The sequence below is a fragment of the Ochotona princeps genome, chromosome 6 (assembly GCF_030435755.1).
Source record: "Ochotona princeps isolate mOchPri1 chromosome 6, mOchPri1.hap1, whole genome shotgun sequence".
In the NCBI taxonomy this organism is placed as follows: Eukaryota; Metazoa; Chordata; class Mammalia; order Lagomorpha; family Ochotonidae; genus Ochotona; species Ochotona princeps.
In genome coordinates, this window is record NC_080837.1 from 7423230 (window position 1) to 7448262 (window position 25033).

A 25033-nucleotide genomic window follows, 5' to 3' on the forward strand; every position below is an offset into this window, starting at 1 on the left:
ACACAGGAAACAAGTTCTAGGGCTCCAGGCCACAGTAAGGCATTCTATGTTGCGTGGCAAATTGAAATAGGGTACCACTATAACTTTGACAATTTTGTGACTATTTCAATAGTAAAATCAAACATGTCTTCATTTGATTATTGTTTATATTCATTTCTTGGCTATTTTCCTGCTGGACTATGGTCATTTCAGTTTTTATCTGTTGAGGTCTTTATTTAGTAGCACCATTAAACCTTTAACTATAGTATAAATTAGAAATATTATGTATCAACTACAATAAATATAATAGTAACGTAGAAAGAGTACAAAAGAATGGAAAGAGAGAAACCTGTAGGCTCCAAACACAGGACAAGATGTGGAAGTGGAAGAGCTGGTGGTCTGATTTGACCAGTTGGTGCTATACATACATATTGAAATATGACACTACAAAAAAAAGGGTAAGGGTTACATGTTAAGCTATCAAGCCTGAATTTGCAGGGTACAAATGAACCAAGTGGCACATTCACAGTAAGGTATAACCAACTACCCCGATGCAATTCCACTGCATTTCTGTCCCTCGTGTGTAGAACCTTGTGCCCACTAAACAGTCACTCTCCATTCCTCCTTCTCTTTCGGGCTCCTGGCCACTGTCCGTTTGCATGCTGCCTCTCTGTATTTCTCTCTTCTGACTCTTGCACACAGAGGGATCTGGCTTCTTCCTTGCCAGCCTGCTGCTCTCAAGGTTCATGTAGTTAGCAGAATGCCTGTAGCATGTGTCACGACTTCACTCTTCTTCATCCTTGAATAATGTACTATTGTATATATATGCACCACGACCTGTACTTGATGAGTGCCTGAGCTGTTTCCAACTCTCTGTGCTGGTCCACCGCACTGCTATGGACAAGCATGGACGTGCAATGGAGTACAAAGTCCCCTTCTTCCTGACTAGACCAGGAGCAGAGTGCAGAAGATGAAGTGATTGTCACTTGTCTTTTGGAGGCACTTTGAAGCCGTTTTTCCAGCTGGCTGCATCTACCCAGCAACTTTTGAGGGCTCTGCATTCTCCTTTTCCTTGTGAAGAGAGCTGTTGTCCATCCTTGTGATGGGGTGAAGTGGTTTTGGGACTATCCGGGCTTCATTTTTTTTCCCCCCCTGTGGATGGAGGAACAGGTTTGAGGAAAAGTTTCATTGAGCAAGGATGGCAAATACCCAAAGAGGTGCAGAGTTTATAAAATGATGCAGTGATGACGCTAGCAGATAACATTTACTAACAGTAACTGTCAGACTCAGCGGTCTAAGTGCTGCTCACAAAAAGACCCATGTGACTTAATAGTGTTATTCTGAGCACACGTGAAAAAGTTCATAGCAAATTGAATTAAAAGAAAAGTTCATTTGGATGCCAAAATTGTTGAAATTGATGAAAATGAGGGAGCTTCAATAAGTTCAAGGGAAAATCTACATTATGTGAAGGTTCTGAGTGGGTCTCAAATTTTTTTTGCAGCATAATACTTTTTTCTCTTGTGCTTTAATTTTCCCACTAGATTCTCAAAGTACTCTCATAGTATCACATAGATAGAGAAATGGAAGCTTGGCCAAGTCCAAGAACTTGCACAAGGTGGGAAAAAGAAAAGCACACTTCTGCAAAACAGTATTTATTGCAAAAAAAAAAAAGAATTTTTACATTGGCGTGTGCTTTATTCTCCCTATAAAATGCAGGAATGCTTTCAAGAGACAAAACCTGAATTAAGATGAAAGAAAAAATATGAAGGAAGCTGGATGATATCATGGTAAAAAAAAAAAAAAGGAAAAAAGAAACTATATGAACCTGAGGGTGGAATTGGAGGCCTGAACAGCAGTTAGAACAGAATTAATACTGGAAGAAAAGAAAACAGAATCCATTTGTTCATCCATGGCAGCACAGCGAGGAACGGGGGAGGTGGGGTAATTTTGGGGTTCAAAATCATTGGGTGCCCAGGCGCAACACTTGACTCCTGCATTGGAAACATTGACACATTTCCATCTGCTTGGAAGGATCTGGATTTGATTCTGCCAAGAGGCAAGGGAATCAAGCCAGACGACTCCTTGGCTTGCATTCTAGCCCTTCCGTCCTGTGAGCTACTCTGCTATCGAGTCATATAAATAAATGGGTTCTATCTTAAAGGTAGGTTTGGGGTACAGTGATGTGGGGGGCAAGGGGAGGCAAGGAAACTTGGATGCATTTACTTTTCTTGTAGTAGAATACAGATAGTGGGGCACTTATTGTTTGTCTGTGGGACCCCTGCTCTGCCTCACCTCCCATCTTGTGTGTGTTTTGAGTGAGGGGCTCCTTCTCCGGATGCCAGGTCCCAAGATGGGCATGGTGGGAACTGTGGGATTCAAGGCTAAGCCAGAGCCGCTGCCCTCTGACCTCAAGGGGAGCCAGTGTCTGAGCAGAGTCAGTACCTGGGATGAAAAGAGCTGTGCTGAATGCTCATTGCTTCATTTCATCCACACTTTAGCCCTACCCCGGGCATGACTCTGTCACAGAGCCAGTACATTCTCTATCAATGGCAGGCAGCTGACTTGAGCTGGGTTTTTTTTGTCCTTGTAACCAGGTTCCCACCAACTCCATTGCTCAGTGAGATTTAGTAACATGATCGAAAGGCCAGTACTGGTGGTGTTGGCCAGCCGTGAGCGTTTGTCTCCAGTGCAGGGGAATGCTCTGTCCTAACAGGGGTGACCAACAGCAGGGAAATCAGTGAACGGTGGGTAAATGGCAGGCTGTGCAAAAGCGTGACTTCCCCATTCGCATTGTCTTCAGAGTTGCCTTCCGAACTAACCAGGCTACGCACCCTGAGAGCTTCCAACTCCCAAGGAAATAAGAGGCTGAGGGACTGGAGGATGATGACGTAATGTGTTTCCCCACCCAGGTGCCAAGCCCACCCAGTCAGAGAATGAACCTGTTGGTCTCCCAAGGGGCAGAAACCCAGCTTCTTCCATCTGATGCCTGGATGCTCATTCTGTGACCGCGGGAGGAAGAAGAGAAGAGAGTTTGGGGTGGTGTTTCTTTCACAGCAGCCTCCTGCTCTCTGATCATGCATTTTCTAGGTGTGGTTGAACTGCCTCCACGCAGCTCCTTGAATTGCCACGCTTTTTCCTTCATGCGTTTGGAAGGTGACCACCTACCCTGGCCCTGCAGTGTTGGTCTCTTCCCTCCACCATGAGGGCCAAGAAGCGGAGGCCTGGTGGGATGTAGGCTCTCACCACAGAAGGGGGCAAAAACCAAGTACTCAATGAATGAATGAATGAAATCGCACTCACCACTTGGGGGTTTCAGGATGATAAAGGAATGAATTTCTTTCCCTGCTACTTTTGTTTGAGATTGACATTATAGTGAGGTGTTTTTTTTGAAAAAGATTTATTTCTTTTATTTATCTGTAAGCCAGAGAGAGATCATCCATCCACTGGTTCATTCTCCATTAAATAGCTGCAACAGCCAGGAATGAGCCTGACGGAAACCAGGAGCCAGGAGCCTCCTCCAGGTCTCCCACGTGGGTGTGGGGACCCCAAAACTTGGGCTATTCTCTGCTGCTTTTCCAGGTACATTTGTAGGAGTGTACAAGAGCAGCCAGCAGCAGTCTTGGAGTAGCCAGAACTCCACCTGCAGTGCCCACATGGCATGGTGGTGCCTCAAATGGTAGGCTTTGTGCCACAGTGCCAGCCCCTACAGTGTTTTTCTTTAAGGAACTTTTGTCATCTGGTTTTGATCTTAAGCAGAGGAGCCTGGAGGAGGGAGGCAAAAGGTAGTTGGTACTGCCATCTAGACACTGGCTTTGTAAGCTTATCTTTCACGGGATGTCCCAGCGGGCTCCCAGGAGGAAGGAGAGCCAGCTGTGCTGGCTTTGCTTCTAGAAGGGACTTGAACAGCTGCTGCCAGGGGTGGGGTGGGGTGGGGAGGGGTGGGGGTCATGCAGGTAGTGGCTTCTGCCTGAAGGCTGGGGCAAAAAAGCATGAATCCATCTATCAAATCGGCCGTGACCTGGAGCCCCTGGGGAGCAGAGGGAAGTGGAATGTGAAACAAACCAAACCCAATGACTTCTTTTTTTCATCCCTCCATTCCTTCCTCTCTTTTTTTTTCTTTTAGATTCTGGGTGGATTGTGTTCCACAAGTAAATGATGCCTCCGTGTAGTTTATAGTAACGTAAATGCTAGAAAGTCCAGAGCCACACACACATACACACATGCAGACAAAAACAAAACAAAAACAAAAACCCACCTCAGGACCCAAAGTTCCAGCTAGAGTGTGATAACCAGTTTGGCCACTGCTTTGCTGGGCAGTGACTGGATCAACTCCCCAAGAGTATCTTTCACCACCCCATCCTCCCAGAGGCCTAGCCTCTGCCCTTACACCCCCACTTCATCCACATCCTCTCCCCACTGCCACCCACCCCTCCCTGCCCAGGTCCCTGGGATTCCCAGGAAGTTCCCTGAGGTCAAGGCCTTCCCAGGTGTCCTGTTTGTGCTTCCAGGTCATGCTGGCTGATGAGCCGGCCCTCATCAGCTCTCATGCAGTGTCCCTAACACCTGGTGCTGCAGCTGGTACTGAGCATCTGGCACTGTCTGTTGAGGTGGCATCTGAAGGCCGTGAAGCCACCGGGTGTCACCTCCCGGGGGTGCACCTCATGCTGATCCCTACTGACCCTCCAGTTTTGGGTGATTCGTTGCATTTTCTAAAGTGTGTGTGTTATGCTAGAAAGAAGGGCAATTGTCATCAACCATGTTTCCTCTTTCTCAGGACATGTGAGTGTATCTGGGTTGCAAATTTGCAAAGTTCACCAGAAGCCAGCAGGCTGTGGACTGGGCTGTAACATCTTCACAGGGAGTCACAGAAGGGTGGGAAACCTTGCAGCAACCCGCCCAGAGCCCCAGAGCAGGTCTTGACTTAACAATTGCTGGATTTCTTCATAAGCAGGTATAGGAATACATGAACTAAAACAGGGGTGCAGGAAAATGTGTTGGGGGGCCATTGTCTGGGGATCTGAAGTTGCATGGGGTGGCGAGGACTTCTCTGTTCAACAGGAGGTACTGTCGCCGCCGCCAAGCAGTGGCGACACTAAAACGCTGAGGCATACTCTGAGGGTCGGGGAAAAGCCGGAGCCGCAACTGGACCCTTCACTGCCAAAAGCAGCTGCGTTTAAATCCTTATCTCCGCTGCTGCTCCTGTCCCCATTGGTCTAAGCTTTCCTCTGCTCCTTCTCCAGTCCTCTTTCCGCCACCCTTTTTCCCATATTTCTTCCCATACTTTCTGCTGCATTTCCCTGTTCTTGTCCCCGTCTCTCTGTACTGCTTTTACTGCTTCTGTCTGTATCCCTCTTCTCCGGCCCTCTCTCCGGCACCCTTCCCCCCGCCCACCCTTCTTCTCCCTCATCCCGTCCTTCTCCATCCGTCCATCTGTCATCCCTGCCTAGCTTTTACTGGCTACTTTTATGTCGTTCTCCACCAATCACTTCTCCCCATGGGTCCATTTGGCACTACGTGATAGGCCAGTAATCACAGCGAGGGCATTAGCCTATCCTGGTGGCTTCCTGTTTACCTGCTGGCGAGACCAACTCCGCCTCCTGACCCTGGACCAGACACCATCTTGTAATGGCCCCTACCAATCCCAGGAGCGGCTTTAGCACCTCACTCCCCACAAGGTACACCATGCCATTGGTAGGTGCCACCCACATGTGAGGTCACTCACGCATAAAGTTACCTCCAACCTCTGTCTTCCAGAAGGTGCTTGAAATCAAAGTGAAACAAAAGCTGGAGTTTGAGTGTCCTCACCAGTTCACAAAGGCCAGGCTCTCAAGTTCATGCTTTGTGACCTTCTAAGAGGTTTGTGGAGACCCCCTTCCTGTTGTGCTTACAAGGCACTGTAGCTACCATGGTTACAAACCTGCCCTTGACTCCAGCTGAGAGTTCCAGCCTGGGGCCTGCTAGGGGATGTTTGTTCCCACAGTCAGGGTACTGCCTTCTGTGTAGCAAGCACCAGTAACACAACATCGCAGCTGGAGAAGGGCTGTATTGATTGGAAAGGTGGAGCTGAGAGACAGAGAGAAAGAGAGAGACAGAGATCTTCCATTTGCTCTCCAAATGACCACAATGGCAGGGATTAGGCCAGGCCAAAATCAGGGGCCAGGAGCTTCTTCAGTGTCTCTACATGATCACAAGGTGAGGGTGGGGAGGACATTTGGGCTGTCCTCCAATGCTTTCCCAGGTGCATTAGCAGGGGGCTGGTTTGGAAATGGAGCAGCTGGGACTTGAACCAGCATCCATGTGAGATGCCAGCCTTGCAGGCAGAAGCTTAATCCATTCTGGCACAATGCTGATCCCTACCACAGACCTTAAGAGAGTGAACAGGAATGTCCATCCTCTCCTTCTATGGGTGGAGAAAGACAATCAGACAGCTTCACGGGCCTAGCCTGCATCAGGAGGGAAACTGAGATAATGACACACACATACCAAAACCTCCGAGGCCCCTGACTCCTGGCACCCAGGCATGCATAACCCAGGGTCATCATGACCAAGTGAGAGGTGAGAAGGCGAAGGAGTTGGCGCTGCCTAGCAGGACAATCTCCAGCAAACACATTCTTTCACAGTCTTTAATTGGTCTGGAAGAGTTATCTGAAAGAATAACTTCAGCACACTTCCACTGCCCAAAATGACCAGATGGGCAAAAGACTCCTTAGTATTTATTTATTTCCAACTGTTATTGCACAATGGATTCAGAGTACACACACACACTGAGCCGATGGTGTGCCTTGTGAAGCTGGTGTCTGGCTTGTTCGTTTCTGTCCCGGACCCTGGCAGCTTTTCCCGATGCATGAATAGATGAATGAGAAAGTATAAGAGTCTGCAGATCTAGCCATTGAGCTATCCTATTTAACGTTTGAGGTAGTACACCCATGTCTGGAGGCCAATTCTTAAATCTACAGTGGTAGATGCATTTGGTGTGACAGGGAGTAATTAAAACAAACCCTAAGCACAGAGCGAACTGATTGTCAGCGCTTGTTTCCATAACCGACGGCAACTTGGAAACTGCTTTTCCTTGGACGAAGGGGGAGTGCTGACATGGGACTCAGGGGACGTCAACACAGCATGCGAAACCTAGCAGGGGAAACATCAAATGAAGGCTGTGTGCCCTTCCCCTCCTCCCCCCCCCCCCCCCCCCCCCCCCCGGCCTTCTTTCTTTCCTTCCTCTCCCCAGCCCCGCCTTTTTAGGTGGGGGGTGCCAACTTGCATTTACCTGTCTCTTGTGCCAGCCTACCTTTTGCTAAAGAGGTAACTGGCCTCTTCTTCCCCTAGTTCCTTTATTCAGCGTCTCCTCAAAATTCAAGCTATTATTCTTTTAATGAGCACAATTTGGGGCTATTCTCCAACCCCCTCACATCGTCTCTCTGAGACTACAAATTATCAGGATGCGGCTCATGTCTAGACGCAGGCAGGTGTCATTTGAATCCCTGAGTTAAGCTGTTTATACCGCCACGTCGTTTTATTTATCCGTCAACATCGGGACTCTGTTTAATTAAAATTGACTTGGTTCCCCAACCGCAGCGGCGGAGTGTGCCGTGTTCTCCTGTGGTCCAGCACACATCCAGCAGTTTTACATTGATTCATGCCATCCAATTCTACCTCTGTCTGCTTGCACCCCAGATCCCTGTGCCCGCCCAGACCCCTGAACCTGCTTTCCTGGAGTAATGCAAAAACCACAGGCCAGTGCCAAAGCTGCCTCCCTTTACAAGCTGTTCTCCCAGCTCATGCTGATCTTCCCCAGACGCTAAATCATAACCTTCATGTTTTTCGTATTTCACATTCTAGCCGCAATTTCAACATCCCATCCCCGTGACATTAGGGATGATAAATCAGAGATGGGACAGCTCCCCTGTACTGCCTGGTACCGTGGCCGGGCTCTGCCAACGCCCTCCTCCTGCCAGATGCCGGCCCAGGGTTAACCCTTTCCCGCGGCACTGCCTGCCGCCGCCTTTTGTTTCTTTACAACTTTTTAACTTTCTTTTTTTCCCCTCTTCTTTGTTTGCTTCGCCAGGCCGGAGAGGACTTTAAGGCGAATAAAACTACTTCAAACCACAGGTGAAGACTATAGGATATTTAATTAAATTCAGGGCAAATGGAATTTAAATATATATTCATTTCAGGGCAAAAAGAACTTGAGGTGGGGGGAATCTTCAAAACATCCATGGAAATCGGTGTCCTGAAAAAAGTTTTGCATGGATTTCCAAAGTTTTTTGTTGTTCTGTTTTTGTTTTTCATGTGGAAACAAACTTGTCTTTTAATTCCATTCTTCATGAACTTATTATAGATCTCATATATAGGTTTTTTTTTTAGAGTAACGACTGCATTGAAGTCATTTATCGCCTCATGGGACTGACGGAGGAGGAAGACAGAAGAGCTTATTTTTAAGGGGAAGGAATAGTTTTTGCGTTGACTCTTTGTTGATATTTTTAGTAGCTATATTGCGGTGTAATTTATTCATCAATGAATGCAGCTGTTGTACGTGTGGAAGTCGATGGTTTTGAGTAGATTGCTGGAATGGCACAGATGCTAATTTTAGAACATTTCCATCACTTTCTCCTCTGGAGGAAACCGTGGTGCCCATTTGCAGTAACTTCTGCCCAGCTCCAAACCCAGGTAACCGCGAATCCACCTTCTGTCTGTGGATTCGCTTTCCTGGGTATTTGCCACAAATGGAGCCCTCCCATAGGTGGTCTTTTGCGTCTAGCTTCTTTCACTAATGTCTTCGAAGTTCAGTGCTAATGGCTTTCGCTAGGTGGCAAAGCCCTTGGGAATGGCCAGCCTGTCTCAGAAGAATGCTTCATGGAATGAGTGCCAGCAGAGTGTGTGTGCAGGGTCCACACTGTGAGGACATGCATCTGCAGCAGGCCAGCAGTACTGGGTATGCTTGGCTTGGCTTTAGAGAGAGAGAATTCCAAAGCTTTCGATATGGCTGCTGATGAAATGGTAGATCAAGTCTACCTATCCATAAGGGCTTTTAAAGCTTCCCCTTTTCACATTACCTAATGACACTATACATATTAAAGATAAGCATACTTTTTGGCACTTTACTAGCTGAAATGGTATGCTCATATATTGAATATATTTTAAAAGATGTATTTATGTATTTTGAAAGAGTTACACAGAGATGGAGAGATAGGAAGAGAGGGACAGACGACAGAGAGAGAGAGAGAGAGAGAGATCCTCCATTGGCTGGTTCACTCCTCAGATGGCTACAATGACACATGCTGGGCTGGGCCAAACCCGGGAGCTTTATTCAGACCTCCTCTGGAGGTGGCAGAGGCCCAAACACTTGTGCCAACTTCCACTGCATTCCCAGGCCATTAGCAGGGAGCTGAGTGGGAAATGGAATGGCTGGGACGCAAACCAGTGAGCATAAGGGATGCTGACATTGTAGGTGGTAGCCATGACATGGCCTACTTCTGGGCCACATACCAGCAGAACTGAGGTTCTCTGAGAAATGGGGTCTGGAGTATGCTGCAGCAGTTAAGCTGCCAGTTGTGATGCCGGTGTCCCGTATCTGAGCATGGGTTTGAATCTCTGCTATTTCACTTCCCATCCAACTCCCTGCGAATGCTCCTGGGAAGATAGCAGAAGATGACCTAGGTGCTTGGAGCCCTGTCACCCTCATAGGATACTGGGTTTTTGGCTGTAGTCTGAGCTGGGCCAGGCCATGGCAGCCATTTATAGGGCATGGAAGATCTCTCTCTGTCATCCTGCCTTCTAAATACATAATATTTTTTTTTGAAAAGAGGGATGACCTTAAGACTTGCTAGGCATGCAAGTGCTCAGACCCCAGATCTAATCAACCAGAAGCTCTGGAGTCAGATCCCAGCAGTATGTTCCCCAGGCCCTGAGGGTGACTCTGGTGGGTGAGTAACTGATATGCCCTAGGGGAGCTGCGCCTCTGTGTGCGTGTTCCTTCCTTCCGACAGGCCTTCTCCTCACTGCCCTCTCTATCCAAAGCTCTCTCTCCCTCTGACATCTTCTATCCAGCTCTCTCTAGAGTCCTGACTTAGAACATTTATTGATTTCCAGGTTCTAATTTCACAGGTCTCCCCATGAAGAGTTGGGAAGAGATGCTGGCCTGTTTGCAGAGTGAGGTTCTTGCCAGCGGGTCCATCACCACACTTGACCCACCGTGGAGGTATTGGGCTAGCTGGTGCTGGGCTGGACGACAAGCTCCTTAAAGGTTACGTTGGTCTTCTCTGTCCTCCCCCACCATCTCAGCAGTAGGGTCATATTTATCATTGCTCAAAGAACCCCCACCTCTGCTTTAACAACTGTACACACACACACACACACACAGTGGTTCAAAATGAATGTGACTTAGAATGGTCAGAAAGCCATTTTAATTTTCCAAAAACTTTCTTTATTTTTATTTGAAAGATAACTTTACAAAGAGAAAGAGAGGTAGAGAGGGAGAGAGGGAGAAAGAAGAGAACTGCCATTTGTTAGTTCACTCCCTAAATGGCTGAAATGGCAAGAAGTAGGCCGATCTGAAGCCAGGAGCCAGGAGCTTCTTCCAGGTCTCCCACACGGGTACAGGGGCCCAAGGACTTGAACCATCCTCCATTGCTTTCCCCTCATACACTGCTTTCCCAGGCTATTTGCAGGGAACTGAATCAGAAGTAGAGCAGCCAGGACTCAAACCAGTGCCTATATGGCATGCCAATGCCACAGGTGGAGGCTTAACCTACTGTATGCCAAGATGCTGCCTCCACCCCACACTCCCAAATTGAACTTTGGACTTAACATAAATTGCACTACCTATATTTTATTTCTAAGATTCAGAAACATGCTAATGTGAATTCCAATGGAATCCCTCAGAGATCTTGTGATCCAGGTCTGTTTTAGCTCAGTGTGTGCAACAAGGGTGGGCCCATTGAAATATTTGTGTTTCACATCAGAGGGTTTGGGTTCGAGTCCTGGTGCCAGCTTCTGATTCCTTCTTCCTGCTAATGCTCACCCTGGGAGGCAGCGGGTGTTGGCTCAAGCAGTGGGATCCCTGCCATTCCCATGAGAGACTTAGGCTGAGTTCCCAGCTCCTGTCTTAAGCCTGACTCGGTCCTGGCCATTGAAGGCCTTTGGGAGAGTGAAACAGCAAGTGGAAGCTCTCTCTCTCTCTCTGTCTGTCTCTCTCCTTCATTAAAGTAGGCACAGGAGTGGAGGCTGCCATCTGTGCCTCCGGTGGGGTTGACATGGGGCCCAGCGTTTCTGATTCTGCCACCAGCCAGCCTGCCACGAGGCTGACCCCTCCCACCTTCTTTGTGGTACAGATCGATAGCTCTAAAGTTCAAGTCTATCTCTGCATGACCATCTAGAGCTCCATCAGCCTTTTCTGCTGAGAAGAAAGGCTGGATATCCAAGTGCAGTCTTCTCCATTCTAAACCCGAGCATGTCTGTGCTAGGACCCCATAAACTCACAACACCACCATGAACTTGATGTTGGTTCTTGCTTCCATTTCAGCAGAAGTCATATGTCCCAGATGGAAACTCTTGTCAGCCTCATGTTTTATCCTCCTTAGTTCTTCAGACCGGTTCCTCTCTAGACATAGAACAGGCTAATAGGAGTTTATCTGGGTACAAAAAAATGTTCCGAGATCTACGCCTGGATTTTGATAATGCACATGATCCATAAAGTGTTTGAAGCACCCGCTGGTTTATGGTGGAGGGTTAAGTACCCAATATGTCCTTCACGAGTCTGGGGCTTGCCATGACATCTTGTCCTCCTGTCTCCTGATGAATGGCCTGACACTTCCTTGATCCTGCAGCTCTTCTCTTCAGAAAATAACTTTCAGTTCTGGTCATGGCAGAGGCCCCAGCGTGGCTGATTTAAGACCATAAGGAATGCGGCAGCAGATTTACATACTTTCATATCTATAAAGGCTGGGGTCTTGAGATGCAAATATTAACATAAAACATTTGGAGCCAGCATGTCATGGAGCGTGGAGTTTTCCTGCCTCCCTTGTGGTTCTGCTGCAATGTAATGCTCTGTTGAAATTTCAAACCTTGTATTCAGTTGTAATTCTCTATGTTTCCAGACTGAATGACTTCTGTGATTTCAGGTTTCAGATTCCAAGGATTAAAATTTATTGTAGAAACAATTAGGGAACAGACATTCTACTGCGAATCCTCGCATTTCAGTGATCTTGGCATTGATTCTGTACAGGTAGGATGAATCCATACATTGCACAAGATACTCTAACAAGTTTGTGGAAAGTTCGAATTGGAAGATGAGTGTGGAGACAGCATTGTAGGTTCGAAACCAGTATGCCATACTTGTGCTGCTTCAAGTTTCATTTCCCATCCAGGTCCCTGTTAATGTACCTGGGAGAACAGTGGGAGACGGCCCAAGTGCTTGGGCCCCTGCACCTGCAGACCCAGGTTGGAGTTCCTGGCTCCTGACTTAAGCTTGGCCCCGCTCTTGCTGTTGTGGCCATTTGGGGAGTGAACCGGCAGTCAGCAGATTTCTTTCCAGTCTGTGTCTCCCTCTCTCTTTCCTCCAATTCTTCCTTACAGATAAACGTATCTTTTAAAGATAATGGAAAACTTTTTTTTTTAAGATTTATTTATTTTTATTGGAAAGGTGGATATACATAGAGGAGGAGAGACAGAGAGGAAGATCCTCCGTCCGATGATTCACTCCCCAAATGAGCGCAACGGCCAATGCTGTGCCGATCCCAAGCCGGGAACCTGGAACCTCCTCCAGGTCTCCCACACGGGTGCAGGGTCCCAAGGCTTTGGGCCGTCCTCAACTGCTTTCCCAGGCCACAAGCAGGGAGCTGGATGGGAAGTGGAGCTGCCTGGATTAGAACCGGCGCCCATATGGGACCCCGGCGCGTTCAGGGCGAGGACTTTAGCCGCTAGGCCACGCTGCTGGGCCCAAGATAATGGAAAACTTTGTATATGAACAATTTCAAGAACTTAACAGAAAATACATATTTAGTGTAAATGATGCGTGAATATCTTTTTTTTCTCTTTTTTTGCACCAGTGCAAACTCATCTTTTAACTCCATTTCTACTGAACTTGTGGTCAGACTGCATTATTTTTTCAATACAAATAAACAAGTATGCCAATAACATATGGTTATCCAAAGAATGCCCAAGAAGGTTTGCTATTGGCAAGCGGGAGGCGAGCTTTCCAGGGCCACTGTTTCTTTTGCGATTCAGAAGCATAAATTAGGATAATTGGTTTAAAAAATCCCAAGAGAAGGAGACATACTGATAAGATGAAGCTCTGATTATGCAGCTTTTTTTGGTGGGGGTGGAGGTTGGGTTCCGGCTTTAATATAACTACATCCTCTCCCTCCTTCAAGATTGCTGTGTTATTTGTGCACACGCGCTGGTGCAGCTGGTGCACAGGTGTTTATTTACTTGAAAGGCAGACACATAGAGTGTTGAGCTCCTCCATCTGCTGGATCACTCCCCCACAGGATTCCAACACCCAGGCTTGGGCCAGGAGACTGGAGTCTCCCATGTGGGTGGCAGGAGCTCAAGGGCTTGGGTCACCTTCCTCTGCTTTCCCAGCTGCATTAGCAGGGAGCTGGATCAGAAGTGGAGCAGCTGGGTGTCCAACTGTACTAAGTGATGCCTTAACCCATGACACCGAAACACCCACTTCATAACCTGAGTTTTTATTTTAGCTAAAGGGAAAGAATAAAAGACAATTTAAAATTAATAGTGTATATTAATAGTATATGTATTTCAGGAAGGACCAAAGTGGTATGTTTATTCATTTCCTACTCTGGTCTCCTTAGTATGTCCAAATGGAGTATCACAACTGAATTAGTGGCTTCACTCACAAACGTCAATTCAGGACCCTTAGAGATCCCTCATTGGCTGGTCATTCTCCTGGGCTCATAGTCTACAGGGTTTTGCTTTGCTCCCTCTGCCTCACATTCCATATCTAGAAGGTCTTGAAGCCCTACCAATGGCTGTGCGTTATGTATCTCACACATTTCCTCTTTTTGGTTAGCATCTCACCCTCACCTTGGGGAACCTCCTAAAAGCGTACACTTGTTGGGGACTTTCCCCCAAGACTGCAGGACATTCCAAGAACAAGACAACCAGGTGACCTGGAGGCTGAGCAATGGGAACCACCTGTAGAGGGGAATTGGGTGTCAGGCAGGTGAGACTTCCCTCCTGGCCCCTACTCCTGAAGGGGCAGGGAGAAGCAGGTCAGGAGGCCAGGGATCCAGGGAGCAGGCAGGGAAAGGCAGCCCCACAGATCAGACCTGTGGAACTTGAGTCCCGGTTAAAGAGGCCACTTCCGGTAGGAACCGGAAGTGAGGGTAAACAGTATTGGTGGAAGCTCTGGGCTCTGTCCACTGAATGCAGAAGGAAGACACAAGATGGATCCTACTTCAACAGTGACTGGGGGGAGTGGAGCCAGTCAAGGAATCGGCAGCAAGAAGGGAGAGCTGAGAGCCAAGGGAATTTGAGGAAAAGAGGTTGACTCCGCCAAAGTCACCTTAGCGTCTCCTGTGCCCTGACCACAGCAGGCTACAGACTAAATGCTTTGTTTCAGAACACTTTATTTATGAGAGAGAGGTCATTCATCTATGAGCAGGAGAGAGGGAGACACAGAGCAGAGATGGTAGTCCCAAAAGGCAGACCTGCCAGGCGGGAGCCTGGAGCTCTATCCAGCTCTCCCATGGGGGTGGCAGGGACCCAGCTGCCACCCCCATGGTTATTATTATTATTTTTTTTGCTTTTATGTAAGATTAATTTATTTGAAAGAGCACAATCAGTCTCTCATCTTCTGTTTAACCCCCCAAATGCCCACAGCAGCCAGGCCTGGGCTAGGCCAAGTCTTGGAACCAGGAACACAGCTTTGGTCTCTCCTGGGGGTGGCAGGAATCCAAGCACTTGAAGCATCACTTATTGCAAGGATGCACTTTAGCAGGATGCTGGAAACGGAAACGGAGCCCACACTCCAACACACACAGTCCAATGTGGAACGCAGGCTTCCCAGGCGCTGCCGTAAGCACTGTGCCAGATGCCCACTTGTTAACCGCAAACTGGCACATCTAGAGTTCTGCTTGCTTCCCTATGAGCTGGACCCAGTAGAAACTCCTTTGGAATTGGAATCCCATCCGTCATACCTGCCACGTTCTCACACACAGTGTACAACGAGAAATCTGAGGACTCGACTCTTCTTGCAGTTCCGGAGGCCCAGAGTTCGCTGTCAAGATGTCCGCAGGGCCAGGTTCGCTCTGAAGGCTCTGGGGAGTGGAGGGGTGGGAGGGGGTCTCCTTTCTCGCCTCTTCCTGGCGATTGTTCACATTCCCTCTGCAGTTCACGTCCTTGCGGGTGCCCCCGTGGGCCTGCTTTGACTGGAAGTCAGAGGCAGGAATGAGAGCCCAGAACCGCTCCCAGGCAGTCTAACGTGGGTTGCACAGGTCTTAGCTGCTAGGTTCACCCCTGAAGAAATATTTTTCTGACTTGAGTGGGTAGGAAAGAACAATGGGCAGAGAGGCTGTGGATCCCTGGGCAGCCTCTGTGGGATGGGGAGAATCTAGCTTGGTGTGGGGGCAGGGATGCCAGGTGGCTATGTAAACATTGAAGGGAGAGATGGGCAGTTGAATGGAAGGCAGAATTGAAGTGAATGAATTTGAAAAGAGGGGACTGAGAGAAAAAAAAAGATAGAAAGAAATTCTATTCTGGAGTGGGCATTGGGCCTCCTTCCTCTGGGGGTGTGTGGACTTCCAGGTGCTGGACTGACAAGAAAAGTCTTTGGGCTGTGCAAATTGTTGCCTTCATGCCTTGCTTTTTTTAAGGGAACAGTTCATTGCAGGCAAAGCTGTGGGCACACCTGGAATTTCTGGAAAGCTCTGGCCTCTGCTCTTCCTGCCTCTTGGAGTTCACGATCAGATGTCTGCCCAAGTATGATGGGAGTAGCACCGGAGTCGGGTGCCTCGTGTCACTGCCTCATGACCAAAGGTCCAGGGTCATGTTCTCACTCCTCCCTTGAGGAAGTCAACCTTGGCTGTCTCCTCCCTGAGAAGTGGCCGAGCTGGGATTCTAGCCCGGCTCTGTATGACTCAGAAACCTTCTCACCCCACCCACCAGCCTGCCCCGGCTTCCACGGTGCAAGTACAAATTCCAAAATGACACGGCGGCCGCTCTCCTCAGAGTTCCTGACCTCTCTACATTCCAGACGGGTCTTTCTAATTGAGGTGTAGTTTCCTCCGTCGCTGAAGGCGAAACCCTGGTGGGTCTGCCCCAACCTCCCCTCTTGCCTTACCCCCTTCATAAACCACAGGGAGCTCCCAGCACCATGTCTGCCCTGCCCAGCCTGGTGCCACCTGCTGCCTCTGCCTCACAGAGCCGGCCTCGTGTGTGGTCCAGCACTCCCACAAAGCCCCTTCCAGCCCAGACTTGGCACCCTTCACCCAGGTGCTGGGCACTGCGGGGGGTACCTAGTGCATGCAATATCACCTAATCCATCCCATGGGTTCATGCCAGGTACTATCATCTCATCATCCATGGGAGGAAATTGTGTGTCAGAGGGCGAGGTGACTTCCAGGGACCCCCAACCTGGGCAGGGATGGGTGAGTGTGAGAGCTGTAGATTACCTGAGGACAGCATCTCCTAGTACTGGAGAAGACACACAGGCAGCGGACTATTTGGGCTTGGAGACAGGCTGTTCCAGGAAGGACCAGGGAAAGTGGTTAAGAGAATCTGGGCCCTGGCGCAAAAGGGCTTCGTTGGCTAATCGCTCTTCAAGTGCTGGGATTCCATATGGACACCACTTTGTGTCCTGGTTGCTCTGCTTCCCATCCAGCTCACTGCTTACAGCCTAGAAAAGCAGTGGAGAATGGCCCAAAGCCTTGGAACCCTGAATCCGCGTGGGAGACCCAGAGGAGACATCTGGCTCCTGACTTTGGATCAGCTCAGCTCTGACCATTATGGCTACTTGGGGAGTGAATCAGCAGATGAAAGATCTTTCTGGCTTTCCAGCTCTCCGTAAATCTGCCTTTCCAATGAAAATAAATAAATCTTCAAAAAAAAAAAATAGAAAGGGAGGAAGAGAGAATCTGTTTTCATTTTGCATGCCTGGGTGAGAGCTCAGTGAGTGGGTGAAGCTGTGAAATCCCACATTCTTGCAGTGTATCTTGGTGCTTCTCTCTCTGGTTATTTAACCAGGGAGGGATATTTCTAAGTGCGGGTGTGGCAGGTGGCTTCCACATCAGACACATTTGCACAGGAAGCACCGGCTCCCTGGACCAAACTGACTAGAGGGTGATACAATCTTTAGGTCAACAGAGCGGACCTTCCAGCGCCACCTGATGCTTATTTAAATTAGAGAAAACTGCTTCGCCTGCAACCCCTGTAAAGGTGAAGTTCAAAGGTGCCCTCATGGTCTCTTCTTGTGAGAGACAGCAGCATCCTTGATCTTAAGACCCTTGCCTTGAGCTAGGTCTCCACCTACCAGGCACCCCCCTGACCCAAATCAGAGCCTAGACTCAAGGCTCCATGCCAGGCAGAGCAAGCATTATTCAGAGCATTTGGTTCACTGGCTGTGGGGGCTAGAGGCAGAGGGACCCCTTTAGCATCTCTAGCTATGAAGATGGGGGCAAGCTGGGCTGTGTCACACCCGTACCCAATTAAAAAATGGATTCCCCAAGCTTTTCTCTGCCTTGCAGAATCCTTCTGGATTTGAACTGGAGAGAAGATCAGGTTTATACTTTCTAGAACTTCCACTGGGGAAGGGTTCTTTAGCCATCTCCCAGCCATGTGTCTTCAGGCACCTGCTGCTGTGGCAGGTCTGAAATATTTTGGGAGACTACATAGCATATGTGTCTTGTTTTTATTTAATGTTTATGCAGCAACTATCATCAGATTCTCCAAGCTATGCAGCCTTGGCCTTATGTTTCTGAGGCCACAATCTGGGAGGACCACTGCAAGAGGGGGAAAGGATGATGTGCTTGGCTGCCTGGTCTTCCCACCGTTGGGAGCTGGAGCACAGGAGGCGGTTCAGCATGCTCTTCTAAGTATATTTTGATGAGCTGATTCCACTTCTGTTGTTTTGGGGGACAAATTGGGTGGGCAAATGACGGGTGCCCTCAGAAATTCTGCTGCACGTCTCCTTTCTCAGTTCAGCCTCTTCAAAGACAGCTACCCCAACTCTATGTGCTTCTGGTTCTCCATCTGCCGCCCAACCCACAGTCATCTACCTTTCCTCCCACCATTTCTTCTGAGTCTGCCAGCCCCCACTGCTTCCCTGCCCACCAGGTTAACACTGATTCCCATTTGCATTGTCTTAAGGTGCTAACCGCGGGGCCTGTGTTGTGGCTCAGCAATGCAGCTTGCAACACCTGCAATGCTTATGAACGTGGGGTCAAGTGCCAGTGGCTCAGCTTCTCATCCATCTCCCTGTTAACGTACCTGAGAAAACAGCCCAAATACTTGGGCTCCTGCATCTGCATGGAAGACAAAGAAGTAGTTCCTGGCTTCTAGCGTCTGCATGACACCACCCTGGCATTGTGGCTATTTTGGGGGAGTGAACCAGTGGATGGGAGACTCTCTCTTTTTCTGTCTTTCCTTGTCATTTTCAAATAAAGAAAATACATCTTTTAAAAAATATGCTAATTGAAAAATTATGCCAATTGAGGCTTGGCGATTTGGCCTAGCAGTCAAGACCTTAAGACCTGGGACTCCTGTATTGCCTTATCGGAGTGCCTGGGTTCGACTCCCAGCTCCACTCCCAACTGCAGCTTCCTGTTACCAAGCACTAGGGAGGAGCAGGTGACGTGGCTCCCCAAACTCGCACAGGGGCTTGAACTGCAAAGTCTTCGTGTGGGGTCGATTGGTGAAGAGTGAAAACTTGACCTAATGATGTCATCTGGTAGGATACCTTTAGGTCATCAGCAGGCGGTTCTTGAGAGAGGACTGGTTATTTTGGCAGAGTTCTACCTGGTTTTTCTCTCTGTTCATTCAGTATGTGAGCTTATTCTGCCCTACCGTCTTTTATCAGACTACTGGGACTGCCCGATCCTGAGTGTGACGCTCCAAACCCTGAGCCAAAATAAACCCTTTTCTTCCCAAGAGGCTCCTCTCTGGTACTTTAGTTAAAGCAAAGAAAGTTGACCAAGACAAATGGCTCAAGTACCCGGGCCACGCCCCCTATGTGCATGACCTAGATTAAGTGCTTGGCTCCTGGCTTGTTCCAGCCCAGCTTGACTACTGCTGACATTTGGGGAGTGAGCCACCAATAGGACTTATCTGCTTCTCTATCTCTGTATCAAAATTAAATGAATAAGGGCTGGCGTTGTGGCACAGATGGTGAAGGAGCCACGTGCGATGCCAGCATTCCACCCAAGCACTGGCTTAAGCCTGGTTGTTCCATTTACAGTCCAGCTCCCTGCTAATGCACCTGGGAAAGCAGCAGACAATGGCCTGGGTACTCGGGTCCTGTTACCCAGGTGGGAGACCCAGATCCTGTTCTGGATTCTGGTTTTTGGCCTGACCCAGCCCTGGCTGTTGTCATTTGGGGAATGAACCATGTATGGAAGATCCCCTCAGGTCCCTGTAACTCTGCTATTCAGAAAATGAATAAACATTTTAAAATAAACAAATAAAAGTAAGGTACCACTTGACTTGCCTTACCTGAAGTAACTCTAGATCTTTATATGAACTTAAATAATTTATCCTAGCCAAAGCATGTTTACAACACTAAAAAAGCTACTTACAACACTACTGGTTATATCATTTGCATACTTTCTAGGAAAAGCAAGGGATTTTATTTCATTCTTAGAAAAAATTTTAAAATATGTATTTATTTTGTTGGAAAGGCAGATTGGTCAGAGAAGAAGAGACAGAGAAGAAGATCTTCCAACCCTTGGTTCACTCCCAAAGTGGCTGCAATGGCTGGACCTCAGCCAATCCAAAGCCAGGAGCCAGGAACTTCTTCTGGGTCTCCCATGAGGGTACAGGATTCCAAGACCCTGGGTCATATTCCGCTGCTTTCCCAGGCTACAAGCAGGGAGCTAGATGGGAAGTGGAGCAGCCAGGATATGTACCAATGACTATATGGGATCCTGGTGCTTGCAAGAGGAGGATTAGCTAACTGAACCATCATACCAGGCACAAGGGATTTAACCACAAAGTCTAACATAGAGATATACGCTTGATATCAACATTTCAACCTCCTTTAAATATTTACTGGAGGCTTGCTGGGTGGTGCTCTCACTTTGCTGAGTCTGGAGGGTGGCATGCTGGGCTGGTTTGGGCCACAGGGTCACAGGGTCACCCTCTGTCCTGCCACACAGGAAGTGAGGCCCAGGGACCTGTAAGAGGACTAGTCAGTAGCTAAGATTCTAGCTGCTGGGACTCTCTCCTCTCTCTCCTCTCTCTCTCTCTGTAAGAGAGAGAGAGAATATATATTTTTAAAGATTTATTTATTTTTATTACAAAGTCAGATATACAGAGAGAGGAGAGACAGAGAGGAAGATCCTCCGTCCGATGATTCACTCCCCAAGTGGCCACAGTGGCCGGTGCTGCGCCAATCCGAAGCCGAGTACCTGGAACCTCTTCTGGGTCTCCCACGCAGGTGCAGGGTCCCAAAGCTTTGGGCCGTCCTCGACTGCTTTCCCAGGCCACAAGCAGCTGGGAGCTGGATGGGAAGTGGAGCTGCCGGGATTAGAACCGGCGCCCATATGGGATCCTGGCACGTTCAAGGTGAGGACTTTAGCCACTAGGCCACGCCGCCGGGCCTGAGAGAGAATATTTTAAGGCCAGGCAGATGCCCTATCTTGGGTGGTGCAAGATGCATATACAGAGAGGAGAAATTCGTTCCCAATACTAACATAATCAGAAAATCAGGAGTAATTGTTTCTCTGACTTACTTGGAAGGCTCCGAATCTGGCCGGGAGAGGAAGATGAGCACATTAGCAGCTGTGGATCTCAGTGCACACTATATAGGTACCTAGGGTAACTAATCGAGGCAGTAATGGGAGAGACAGGGATTTTCCAGGTGCCTCCAAACTGTGGTTAAGTTTAGCAACAACTGGGAGAACAGGAGGGGTCTACCAGCAAGACATAGCTGCTGCCTTCAAAACTGGCTGGCAGGTGCAGAGCCCAGGGGTGTGTCATCTGCAAGAACTTTACCTTCCCGGCTCCTTAAGGAAAGGAAAGGTCAAGGGCTGGAGACCCCAGGAAGCAAACCCCCAGTGGGAACAGCAGATTCCAGGCACAGAGAAGAGTTGGGCTTCCTGGTTCTGCGGCTGAGCTGCAGGAATTGTCTAAGGCAGATCCTCAGGACCTCATTCCTGGGCTCTGGGCTCTCTGGAGGTGACAGGAGGCACAACTTCTGGGTCCGCTTTCACACAGACCGAGAATGGCAATTACATAACATGGCAGCCCTGGTAGGATGCATTGAGTTAGAAGTCATAGTAAATCACTGATGGCTTAATTCAACAGGAACAATACACATTGTTAATTTTTTTTTAAATTTATGTATGAGGCAGAGAGTGAGAGCTAGTGCACTAGTGAGAGAGAAAGAGATCTTAAATTCGCTAGGTCACCCCTCAAATTCCCCTAAGGCTGGATCACACAAAGAACCAGGAGCCAGGAACTCCATGTGGATCTCCTATGTGGCAGGTAGAGGTCCAAATACTTGAGCTATCACCTGTTGCCTTCTAGGGTGCACATCAACAGGAAGCTGGAATAGGAAACAGAGGCAGGACTCGAACCCTAGCATCCCCAAGTGGGATGTGGACATCCTATGCAGTACTGCTGTGACCCCAGTGGAAGGAGAAATCAGAGACCCCTCTATAGAGGGCCTGATTCTAGAATTCCTTTATGTCTGCTAGACCAAAACAAAGGAGAGTCAGATTACTCTAAATGGTTTGATCCAACATGGTAATTTCCCAGAGGTTAAGGGCACATTGGGACCTTCTTGTCAGTAAATGGGTTGAGTAGGGAATGACCAGAGCCTCCTACACCTGTCTTCAGTAATGTTCTTCAACTTGAGCACAGACACTTCAAGGTTTCCTCTCTCATGCAATCAATAACTGTTTAGAGAATGGCTTCTACCTGCCAGGCTCTGTGCCAACTCTTGGAACTGCTGGTCAGTCTCTTTAGAAACACACTCCAAATTCTTTTTATAAAAAAAAAAAAAAAAAAAGAAAAACCCACATATACACACACACATTTATGTGTGTGTTTGCAAGGCAGAACCCTCCTGCTTTCCCCCACCCCTTACAATCTTGGATCTGCTGATTCACTTCCCAAATTGTTGGATTAGCCAGGACTGGGTTGAAGCCGAGAGCCAGGAACTCCACCTGAGGCCCAAGCACTCAGGGCATCTTCCATTGCCCTCCCCCAGGTGCAATAAGAGGAAACTGGGTGGGCAGTGGAGTTGCTGGGACTCCAACTGGCACTCCAATATGAGATGTACATGGTGCCCGAGCCCGCCACACCCCAGCACCCTGGCCGTTCTCTGGCACCACCTGACCAGCTCTGGTTTCAGACTGCTCCTTGACTCACCTTGATTCTCACTTCAGACCAGAATACTGTTGACCGGCCCATGAAACAGATTTTTAAAATCTCCTACCTGAACTCACGATAGATCATGTGAATTCCCAGAATTTCCCCTGACAGTTCCTCTCCCAGCCCCCAAGTCTCACCCATTAAAATCATCCTGTATTTCTCTGCACTGAACATGAGTCCTCTCAATTTCAACCTCAAACCTCGCAATGGGAGCCCATGTCCATCCGTTCCGTGGACAAGGCATGAAAGCATAGGTGGGAAACTCACTGCTCTTTATGTGCCCCAAGTGTCCCTGCTGTTGCCCCCACTCTCCTGAGGAGGAATGTAGGAGAGGGGAGCAAGCCAGGGTTATGCAAGAAGGAGGTGAGGGGGCAGGTGTCACCTTGCATTAAGGCCCCCCTCCCCTCTCCCCCACCCCAGCACCGGGAGCCTCCCACCTGCCTCGCCCCAAACAAATTTTCTCCAGAGGCAAGGGACCGGTTTCCCAGCACCCATGGCAGGGAGTACCCCCAAAATCTAACAGGAGGGCGAGCTTGATAGCGTGCAGGATCCAGGCCCTGGAGGTTTCCCGGAGGTTCCTGCGCTTCCCCGGGGTAGGGTCATCCTGGGCTGGGCAGGCGCTGCGGTGGCTCGCAGGTGAAGCCCGCGCGGGCGGTGCCCTCCACCATCAGCGTGAGGTCATCCCGCCCGGAGGAATTTCCTGTCCCTGAGACACTGGCTGGAGACGGTCTCCGCCCTGAGCCCCGCTCCTCGCTGGCGGCCTGGGCTTTCCCAGGACCAGGCGCTTTGGTTGCCAGGCAACGCCGGGCCCTGACCTGTCCCGCTGGTCACCGCCGACGCGACAAGGCTTCACCTTGGCCGGTGGAGGAGCAAACCACGTCGGGCGTGTCCAGTGGCCCCAGACACACCCGGCCAGTGCCCCGTAGGGGATCTCTGGGGAAACACCCTGTGCTCCACAAGGCGCCCCACTTGCCTAGGGTGTGGGGGACTTCTCCAGACCAAACCTGAACGACCTCGGACGAGGCAAACAGGCAGGTGACTATAAGACTAGGAATGTGTGGGTTTTTTCCCCCATCGTGTTTGTCACTGCTTAGTCAGGTGGTGAAGAGAAGACAACGCCGTCCATCCCCTGCGGGGCCCAGAGCCACTGTGGAGCACATGAGGGGACAGCGACACTCCTCTGTGGGCTGTGGCAGCTGCCAGAGAGGACTCCGGGCCCTGAGCCAGGTGGGAGGTGGGGAGGGGGTGCAAGTTAGGATGAGAGTGTGCAGAAGAGATTCTTTTATGAGGCTCCTGGAGAGAAGGACTGAAGCCGCCCCAGAGGGGCATGTCTGGGGCAGAGGGAGGAAGGGCAGGGATTAGGAATGCTGAAGAATGGGGGTGGGAAGCGGACACGTGTGAGGGAGACCAGAGTGGACGGAGCACAGCGCCTCCCGGGGGAGGGGCATGGTTGCGGGGACACCAGGCTCCCTGGGCTTGCCATTTGGAGCTCCAGGAGACAGTCCTATAAAGACCACAGGCTCTGCAAGCAGGTCCTTTTGGCCCCTGCTTCACCATCACAGCAGGAAGGCGCCCTCAAGTGGCTTCACGGCAATAGACCTGAAGGGAGTGGGGTTCAAGAAAGTGGGAACCTGGGAGTGCCCATTCTCTTACTTCTCACCCCTCCATTCTTCCCTTCCAGGAGTGAACTGGGGAGACCCTGGTGGCTGCAGAGAGGTTGCCACAGGAGTGACTGTGGGTCCCCCCATGTGTACCACAGGCTGCTCAACTCTGAAACCTGCAGGATTTCAGAATATGAAACATGTGTCCCCAAACAGTAACATCGTGTTTACTTGGCGCCTTCTGACCAGAAATCAGGACGTGTTTAGGAAGGGAACCCGTGCGCGCTGAAGAAAGCGCGAAATCAGAAAGCAAGTGACTGGCTCTTCGCACAGCGCTCAGGCACGCTGTCCCGTAATCACCTCTGCCACCTGAAAGTGCGTGCAGAATCACCTCGCATGTCCCTGAAGATTCGTTTGCGTGATTGTTAAGCAGTAGCTTGAGAAGACTCATGGAGCCACTCCTTTGATGGGACGAGATGGCTTCTAATTGGGAGCCCCAAACAAGACTGAGTAGCCCGTGAATAAGCACTCAAAGGGAGTGGTAGGATTAAACCCGAAGAAAGCAACCTCTGGGCAAGGGTGCGTCATAAGGTTTTGGATGCACATTGGCACACGACCTTTCAGCACCGATGTTTCAATGACAACTCCTCCCCCAGAGGACAACGCCTGTTTCAGCACTTCCTCGCCTAGGTTTGATACTCACGATGTTCTTAAATTTTCTTTAATATATTTGAATGTAGAAAGTGATCAGGTTTCAGTGCTGGTATGGGGAAACAAAGCATCTCTTCACGGTTTTAGTTTTTTCTCATGTAAACTATCTGCTTACAGCATCTGTTTATTTCATTGAATGGCTATTGTGTGCCACACATACGCATTACTAGGTGTCTGAATTTTCAAGAGTGCGG